The sequence below is a fragment of the Benincasa hispida genome, chromosome 9 (genome assembly GCF_027475165.1).
Source record: "Benincasa hispida cultivar pf3 chromosome 9, pf3_genome.v1.1, whole genome shotgun sequence".
Classification (NCBI taxonomy): Eukaryota; Viridiplantae; Streptophyta; class Magnoliopsida; order Cucurbitales; family Cucurbitaceae; genus Benincasa; species Benincasa hispida.
In genome coordinates this window covers 35,247,384-35,257,307 of record NC_143486.1, presented here as the reverse complement: position 1 = coordinate 35,257,307, position 9,924 = coordinate 35,247,384, and positions in this window count along the sequence as shown.

The following is a 9,924-nucleotide window of genomic DNA, read 5'->3' as shown; positions in this document are numbered from 1 at the left end:
ACTTGCAAGATAGAATTTCCAATCGGTGTACTGCTCGACCCAACACACTTTGAAACTTAAGTTGTCACAAATCTAATTGGTGTCGAGCTGGGCAAAGTGATACAACATACCTGTCATATTTATACTCTAGCTAGCATGTTGTGTCACTACTTGACGTTCTTACACGAGTTGCTTGTATGATTGAAACTTTATGAGGTTTAAACCTCATATATTTCATTACCTCTTTTGGAGGTCGAGATGCTTCTCTGCTCGACATGAGAGTCTTGGGATATCTTCACCTTCTCCCTTTTGGTATTTGGGTTTGCAAGACAGGTCCATCGTTCAACTCATAATAAAAATCATTATAATTACGATAGTTGGCACATTTTTCAAACAAAAAATTTTAGATACTTAAAAACAAACATTTATTTTGTGTGATGATGTTTCCCAAGGAATTGTGTTTAACTATCACAATAATGTAAACCTTAGATGTTCTTATATATTACAAACAGGAGGAGAACATCAATGATATTCACTATTTTCATCTTGTTTTAAATATCTCTATGGACAATCTAGTTTTTTTTCCATTTATTTATTTTTTTAAAAAAATTGTGAAGATTCAATGTGAGCTGCCAAATGGATAAGATTTGTAAACTTCGAATCTTCTTGGTTTCTTTTTGCTAATCTCTTATCTTTTTGTTTCTCTTTTGTTTTCTTTCTTGTTTTTCTATGGAGCAATAATTTTCTAATCATGATTTCATATTTGTCGTTCATGCCTTGAAAAAATATCTCTATAATTTGTGAATAGTTTGAATCTTTTTTTTTTTTTTTTTTTAATAAGTGAATAGTTTGAATCTATATTTTAATGTTTAAGAGGTTTAAAATTGTGTTTTGATCCCTATATATAGTTTGCATTAAATTTCAAATTAGTCAATTATATTTTAAAAAATTAAAATATAACATATATCAAAAAAATATTGAACAAACGAATTATTGTACTGCATAGAGTTACCATTACCTTAAAAGTAATTTTAGCACGACCTAGATACGAATCGTCTCATGTTGATTACTCCTCAAGGTTAATTAACACAACATCCTTAATAGACGAACACTCATCGAAGAAGGATTAGAGACGAGGAAACTTTGTTAAAAAAGTATAGAGACAAAAAAGAAGAAGCAGTAAGCTAAGAAAATCTATCTTATTAAAGAGATACCTCCACTTATTTTAGAGAAGTTGAAAGCCACAAAATTAGTGATTTTGGTTTAAAAAAGCGTTAACACATTAAATGGGTCAAAAGAAAAAAATAATAATATTTTACTAGTCATTCCAAACATTGATAAGACATTAAACAACATTAGTAATATTTTACCATTTTAAAAAATGTTAACAACCATCAAGCATATGCTTTGTCAAATTGATCGCGATAGAATCCCATTTAAGGTTTGAAAAGCAATATAACTACAAAAATATTATTATTTTCTTACCACACATCTCATGAGACAATTTGATACTCATGAAATATATAAATCTATACTTATCAAATATATATCGAATATTATGCCCAAATATAACAATAAAATAAAATTTCTAAATCCTTGTCATATATAAAGTTTGAAATATTTTTTGGTCTCTTTATAATTTTAAGCTAAAAAAATTTCAAATTTAAGCTCAACAATTTTAAGTTATATTTGTATAACAAATTACCAACCAAAATATCTTTAACAAATTTGAAATTTGAACTTAGATTTGAATCAAGATTTGAATCAAATAAAAATGTCTCATTACCATCATCATCTAAATTGACAGTAATTTAAAAAATAAAATTTGGAAGTGTTTGTGGTTGATGATCAACAACCACAAGACCCACTACAAATATATTGTAGTGCTACAAAACCCACGTATTTAAAAAACTCTCTATCACAAACATCTATGGAATTGGTATAAATTAGTCTACTAATTTAGATATCACAAAGTGGAAACTTAATATGTCGACCCCTCAGATCATGTCATCAGTAGGATGGTTTAGTCGACAAATCATATCGAATACAAGTGTAATATGTATATAAAGATATACATACATATGTATACAGATAAAACAGTAGAAACAATTCTAATAATTCCATCTTTTACATTCACTACAACAAAATCGGGATTCCATGAAATTTAAAAACTGTTAGATTTAAAATTTGTGACAATTATTTTCAATCATTGTATTACCTGTTAAGGTATGCGCATCAACGACAGGTTTTGAAAAATGTCATAATTGGTCTTCTCATGACAATAAATAATTGTCAACAATAAATAATTATTGATAATCATAAACTGTTATTGTTAAATATATTATGTCAAATTATTATTGTTATCAATTAACTTAAAGTTGGATATTTTCTATAGCATTATGGACCTTGACAACAATTATAAAATGTCAAAAAAGAATATATAGTGACATTTTTCTCTTGTCAAGAATATAAGAACCATGACACTTTATTGTCAAGAATATTTGAACCATGACAACTATTTTATGTAACAAATGTTCTATCACGACACATTTTTGTTGTCACAGGATTTCATATTTATGAACACTTTTATATTATCAGTAAAATACATGTATTGATAGTTTGTTATTTCTTTGAATCCTGGCAATACACACATGATTTCCATCATCAATTAATCTTATTTTAACACAAAATTGATACAAACATAAATAAGAAATTTCAAATATAAGAATAAAGTTGATAACGTTTTTACAAAGAAACTAATACAAGAAACCATCGAATGTCCCCAAAGGGACAAAAACAAACAAACTTAATAACCAAACATGGTATAATTTTTACAAAGAAACTAACTACAACAAGGTATTTCTGCGAGTAACTACATTACAACAAGTTTTGTCACTAACCAAACATCAATCACTTGCTTGGTAGCTTCACCACTTCAATGGGTTCGTGCAAGACCTAGTAAATTGATGGAAGTAGCAAACATATAATAAAAGAATTCAGGATCATTAAGGACTCTAATTAATTAATTTTAGCATCAAAATCAACATGTTCATAGAATACCAAGAGGGTTTCATAAATATCTTTAAAGAACTCATTTGATCCACGAAATCGGTTTCAACTATCCCTCCAAAAGCTTGTGGACCACTAAAGGATCTTCCTTACTATTCTTCAGGACCTTAAATTGAGTTGTGGGACTCAAAATAAATTGAGATTAGAGAGAATAATGGAGATTGTTCTTGGTTTTTCAACTAGAAAATGAAGAACACTTCTTCTTCTCTCAAAACCAGAAAACCCAACTGCATGGATGGATTTCTTCAACAAACAACACTAGTTTTGGTCACCTTCCTCATATTGCATGATTGAAAGCCAGCTCCTACTTCAAAATTGTGAGATTTTAGTGGAATTTTGAGTCAAAAACCAAAAATTGGAAAAATCCACTGACTTGGGGTTTTTAATTTAAAATTGAAAAATCATTTTTCAAACTTTCAAAAAACAATTTGATTTAAAATTGATTTAAAATCAACTAATTGAAATTTCATCAAAATTCAATTTTAATCTAATTTTTCAAAATTAGATTAAAACAAAATTGATTTTCTAAATTTGAATTTTCACAAAATTCAAATTTTCAATTTTAAAATTAATTGATTTAATTAATTATGTTAATTTAATATCAAATATTAAATTAATTAAATATCAATTCCACAACCACGAATCCCTATTCTTGTGATTTGATATTTAAATCGAATTTAAATATCAACCAATTCCTCAATTTTGTTTAATTTGATAATTAAATGTGTAATTATATTGTATATAATTACTATTCTCTTAATTTGAATTTGAACGTTTCAAATTTACTCATCACGCTATTCTAAGGTTTATTCCATTTGTGAGCTAGTAGGGAGACCTAATGGACCTACAGATCATGGGCTCTAACGATCTGAGATTAACATGCTAAACTCTTTAATCTAATTAACTACCATTCGTTAACTACAGGGTCACTCTACTAAAGTGCAGTAGTTGCACTCCCTTCACTGTAGATATATTGTGTCTACTCAATATAATCATAATTAGTAAGTTAACCCTTCACAAGTTGTTCGTAATAACGGCTAGGTCAATAGTTGTTTTACCCCCGAGATTACTTCTTGTTCCTTAAGTCTCACTGATCCTCTAATGAACAATTGGTTTGAGATCCAATCATCAAACCAAGTCCCTGTCGAGCCAATGAGAATGTAGGGCCCCTTGTTCAAGATCCAGAGTCAGCATTTAAGGGAACAACCTCTCCACTATTCTTAAAAGTGGGTAGGGGTGAATTTCATCTTGCATCTTATGTTTCTAGCTATCTACCGGTCTTACCCTGGGAGGCTTATTGAGTTGACGCTATTGAGCGAACCCTCATCCATGTAAATCTAAGGATAATCCCGAATAAATAGAAGTTCATTGTTAGCTTAGGATTAAGGTTAAGTTACCAAGGCCAACGCTTTGAAATAGTCAGTCTTAAATAGTAAACAATGTTATAAAGTAAGAGCGACTTATTTCTTGGTTCGATCTTATGCAAACTCTTTGCATATGATGCCCCTACTTCTCATGTTTCCACATGAACGAATTTGGATCACTTCATTTCTAGCACTTTACAACATTTGTAATATCTACAAAGTGGACTGCATCCGATAGTGTCCCCAGAATAAAGTACCTAACCTTATCCATATACTATAGACCATTTTGGCTATCTATTCGAACTTGATCCACTCTTATGTTTTTCCACATAAAGTTTAAGTATTCATGTGTTAACCATGAATCTTTAGTTTATTGGATTTCGATTATTTCTAAAACGAAATGAGCAATTCATATATTCAATAACAACTTTATTGAATCAAACTTCAATAACATCTTTATTGATTAACAAAATAAATTTATTGTTTACAAGCCACGAGTTTTAGGACATAAAACCCAACATAAACAACACAACATTCATTATAGAGTTCAACTTAAAACATCAATGTCAACAATAACCACAAAATTCATGTAAGTTTAAGCATCCTTTCATACATCATTCATAGAACAAAAGTTAAGCAATCACCCACTCTATTAATACACATTAGATAACGTAGGTGTTTTTTATATTCTCTTACCTCCAATTCACAATAGACATATATAAATACTCCATTCAACCCCCTTCCCCATTCACCACCACCAAAAGCATAGTATCAAAGGAACAAATACATAGAGAATGAAGAAATACAAAAAGAAAAGTATATAACACAATACAAAATAGTGTAAATAATATGTTTTTTTTTTCTTTTCTAAAACATTCATCGCATTCGACCATTCAAGAGTTCGAAGGAGAGAGAGATTTCACACTTACTTCAAAAGTTTTCATGTTGGTAAATGTTTCAATCCAGCTGAAAATACAACACTTAAGAATTTTGGTGTACATAACCATACAAGCATGCAACTATATACCCATACTATATGGCAGGCGGACATACAATCAATCTTACACCATGCCATGGACACATTAGTGAGGTTGAGAATTTGTTTTATTAAAAGTTGTACTTTCAAGATTTTAAATATGGAATTTAAATATGATTAAGAGAGTCCAACTTCAACTTTAATAGATAACTGACCTCAAAATTCTGCAAATTCATCCAAATTTATGAACTATGTGAAACAACCCTAACAAAGAAACAAAAAACCTTAGAACAAAGTCTCATTAAGACAGATAAACAAAGATACTCAAAATTACAGGGATGAAATCTCAGCTAAAGTAAACAATCATGTGTAATTTCATCAACTCAAATTTGCATGTCGGTAATGCTTCAACCAAGCTTTAGAATGTTTGAATGAGCTTGATATCAAACCAAAGCTATAAACATAATAGTTCTAAATGTTCAAAGTTAAAATGCAACACTTAAAAAGAGTTTCAAAAGGAGTTTAGGGTAGTTCATTAGCATAAAATAACTTTAAACCTTAATTCATCCCTCTGAATTAGTATAAACCCTAAAACTTAATTTCCTAGATATCTTTAACTTGAAGTTCACTTTGATGTATGTATGGTTTAAGGCATTTAGTAAAATTTTAGAATTGGTTGTGTAGGCATAAACTTTACTGTGGTGAGATTGGAGAGAAGAAATTGCCTAAGTGTTAAGCTTGAAAGAACTACCTAGGTGTGGGAGAGAAGTCACACGCATAAGGGAGCTAGCTTAAAATATTTGGCTAAGTGTTGAGAAGAAGCCATGCGCTTGTAGGCATGAAGCAAGGCATGTTGTGAAAGTGTGAGCTAAGCCAAGCATTGGCAAGGACAAGTGATGGAGAAGCTATGCATTGGAGGAAAGGGAAGTGGAGCAATGCGTTGAAGTGTTGGCTTGAAGTGGTCGAGAGGTTGGGTTAGGTATTTATGTTACCTTATTAAATTGAAGACTTTAATTAGTGAGCTAAGTGGCATAATTTTAGACTTAAGATAATTGTTAGTGGCATGAACTGTCAAATTATGGTGCAAAGAATACATGCAAAGAGAAGTATAAACAGAGGCTAAGAAGAGGAACTCGATTTGCCTAATTTACTCGTGCAAAGGTAGAAAATTTTCAGCCAAATTGAAACCTGATTGGTGAGAAAAGAAATTGAGGGCTTCTATGGTGAAATTCATCCAGAAAGATGCTATTATTTTTTATATATATATATTTTTTTAAATTCGAGGTTGGTCTAAGTTTTGGGCAAGTAGAGCAAATTGTGAAGATTAGTGAAATTAGAGCTATTTGGAAGGAATTATAAGCTCAAATTCAAAGGTAAGTAAGCTTAAAGATTGTGTAAGATATTTATGCAAAGAAAAATTGAATTAAATGGCCTGGAACGTAACTAGTGTTTCGAGTACTGAAAGTGGAGTCTGGAAATTAGGTGTCATGAGGGAGATTGTTGGCCGAAGGTTGAAGAAGGAAGACAGGGAGTTGGTTTGTCGGTAAGGTGTCTCGCATGTGTCAGCCACACGCAACATAACCATTGTGCGTGCAACAATGCCCAACCAGCGACAGTGGCAACACTCGCTCGTCCACATTCGACGCGCATACACACACTCATTTGACGTCCAATCTGCGTGCCCTCGACACCTAGTGCACGCGTGTACTACTGGCCTTTCCGCCCATCTAAAGGCGTTATGTGCATGCCTAAGCACTTGTGTGCATGTCCCAGTGCCCACATATGGCCTAACCGTGAGCCTAGCTGCCATGGGCATGACATTAGCTTAATTTTGAGAATTTAAAGTTGGTAAGCAATTTTTGAAGCCATCAAGGAGTACTATGGATTTTAAGCTATAAAAATGACTAAGTATGGACTCACTAAGGATTACTTAAAAAATTATAAGAGTATGCCTGGATAGTTAGAAGTTGCTAAGTGTTTAAGTTATCTAAGAAGTTACCCAGGTTTATTAACTTATTTTACAGGCCAAACTGAGATTGGAAAACCCTACAAGCCATTGGGAACCAACTAAGGATCAGTGAGTGACAAATGATTTAAAACGATTTCTTTTAATGTTTTCAAAGCATGGTTTTACTTGAAATGAAATGGTTTTCTGACGAAGTGTGTGACATGTGAGCCATATGTTTATGCTTAATGTTTCAATATTTATGAAGTTATGTTTTAAGCATGCTTTCCCTCTCAATGAGCTATTTACTTCGAGGTATGCTAGAAATGATTAACTTAGTATGACTTTCATATACTATCTCTATAAGTGATGTGTTCAAAGAATGATTTCACAAGATGAATTTTCCTGTCATGTTAAAAGATTGTTTATTCCTATGCTATGTTATGTATGAAATAATCACTGAGTTTGTACTTAAGCACTGTTTTATGTACCCTAACTTGAAAAGCTCTTGATACTCCAGAAGATGAAGGTATTCGGGACCTCGATACTCAAGGAGATGAAGGTATATGGGAAATTCAATAAAACATGTATCTTGATATTTGGGACCCACCTTGGCACATATATAGGCTTTAGACTGTGTGCGAGGGTACTTAACCTTTTGAGGAAATTTCTACATGCACGTATGAGAGTTATATACTTTGAGTGTACTGAGTTTGCTCTATCTCACTAAAGGTTTAAGGGTACCAATTATGGAATGATGCATAATTAGAATTAGGTATGTTATACTATGTATTCAAGGTTTTCATGATTTTTCAATGTGATGAATTAATATTGTATAAAGTTATTGATTTACAAGCATATTTCATAAACCCTAAAATTCTAAAAGTATATTTGATTTACAGTAGATTATTTCAACTCAATGTTTGTTTGTTTACTTAAGTAGTCACTCACTGGGCTTCCCAACTCACGTTTTAAAAATGTTTTCCTTTCTCAGGTAGTGATCAAGTTATTGCTGTCTAGCTTACAACTGCCAGTCTGCCACACATCACCAAAGATCTCAGATAGCAAGAAGTTCTTTATGTTTATATTATGTATTTTTTCGTTTTGAAATCTTGTACATATTAGTCGGGTCAAAAGGTCGGTTTGTAAATAGGTTGCAAATATTGTTATATGATGGACCCATTGATCCTGTTTGAGTACAGAATATTGGGTTTTATGTCCTAAAACTCGTAGATAGAATAATAATTGACTGTTATCAATAAAGAGTTATCAATGTTTTTTTCACTAAGCGTTATTGATTGTATTGTATTTGTTTTGTCTTAATAACCCTAAATCCAATAAACTAACAACCTAGATTGTCTTATGAGTCTTGGGTTGTATGTGGAGACATACGGGGACCAATGTTCTAGATATAGCCTAAAGGGTCTATAGTATAGGGATAAATTGGTTGGGTATCTTATCCTGATGACACTATGGATACGATCTACTTTATATTTGATACAAACACAATGATCTAAACGTTTGTGTAGATGACATGCGAGTGGGGATATCCTATACAATGAGTTTGTATAAGACAGAATCGCGAAATACTAACTACTAGATGTAACTCTGTTGAGTAGTTAGGTTTTTATTTCAATAGGATGACCTAGACAACTTAGTCTTAATCCTAAGTGTATTATGAATCCTGTTCACGAGGAATTGTCCTTTTATTTGTATGGGTAAAAGAGCTCAGTTCACCAACTCAATATACCTACCATTTTGGGGACAAGACCGAGTGGGGAGTTAGGAGCACAATAATACAACATGGATTTCACTCCTTCTTGACTATAGAGTAAGTAGATGAGTGTTCCCTTAAGTGGTGTCTCCAAGACTTAAACAAAGGGCCCTACCCTCTCTCTAGCCTGAGAGAGTTTCTGTTTAATAGTTGGACCATAAATTAGGTTGTTCATTAGAGAAGTACTGGTACTTAAGAATAAAAAAGTAACCCAGGGGTAAAACGGTAATTTTGAATCAGGTGATGTTACGAATACTCATGAAGGACTAACTTGTTGTTATTGGTTTATATTCGTGAACACATAAATATATCTGCAGTGAGAAAAGTGCACTTGTGGTTCTTTAGTGGAGTATACCCATAGTTAACGAATATTGATTAATATGGTTAATGAGTTTAGCCAATTAATCTCATATCATTGAAGTTTCTAACCTGTAGGTCCATGAGGTCCCATTGCTAGTTTGTAAAGGGTATTGAGGTAATTATGTCTTGAATAGAGTTTGAAATGTTGAAATTTACTTAGGAAAATATTATAATGTATAATGATACATTATAATATAAAAGTTTATATTTTAATTAAACTTTATAATATAGATTTTTGGATATGATTCAAAATTAATTTATGTGAAAATAAATATTTGAAGTAATTAAAATATTAATTTAATATGAATTGAATTTATATTAAAACTATAGGTTAAAATTAATGCGTATTAGATACACATTAAAACTATAGGTAATAAGAGAAATTCAATTGAATATGATTCATATATAAGTTAAATTAAATATGTGATATTTAATGTAGTAATTAATTAATTTAATT